Below are 576 nucleotides of genomic sequence, written 5' to 3' on the forward strand. Positions count from 1 at the left end.
AAGTTCTTTTTCAACTTTTATGCTTAGACAATAAGGAGTTATACTTATCCATGATATCAGACAAAGCATGTTTCAGTTCAGAGGTAGAGAAAGAAGCAAATACCTCATTTTCATCGTCTGAGTTAGGATCTCCTTCTGATTCTGAGTCAGAGTCAACAGCTTCCTTTGACTCTGCTCCTTTGTCTTTGACAATGGCCATGAGTCCTTGGACTTCACCATCAGAGTCAACATCCTCTGACTCTGATTCATCGAATGTCACCATCAGACTCTTCTTGGTCTTGAAGTGCTTCTTTGGCTTCTTGTCTTTCTTCAACTTTGGACAATCACTTTTGTAGTGCCCAGATTCTTTGCACTCAAAACATGTGACTTCCTTGATTGAAGACTTCTTCTGGCCTGAGGACTCATACTTTCCTTTTGCCTTTCCAGAGCCTTTGAACTTGCTCTGCCTGTGCTTCCAGATGCGGTTGAGTCTCTTGGAGATCAGAGTCAGCTCATCTTCATCAGAATCTTCTGATGCTTCTTCAGATTCTTCTTCTTCAGCTTGAAGAGCCTTTGACTTCTCAACCTTAGCCTTTT

This window comes from Lotus japonicus, chromosome 6 (assembly GCF_012489685.1).
Source record: "Lotus japonicus ecotype B-129 chromosome 6, LjGifu_v1.2".
Classification (NCBI taxonomy): domain Eukaryota; kingdom Viridiplantae; phylum Streptophyta; class Magnoliopsida; order Fabales; family Fabaceae; genus Lotus; species Lotus japonicus.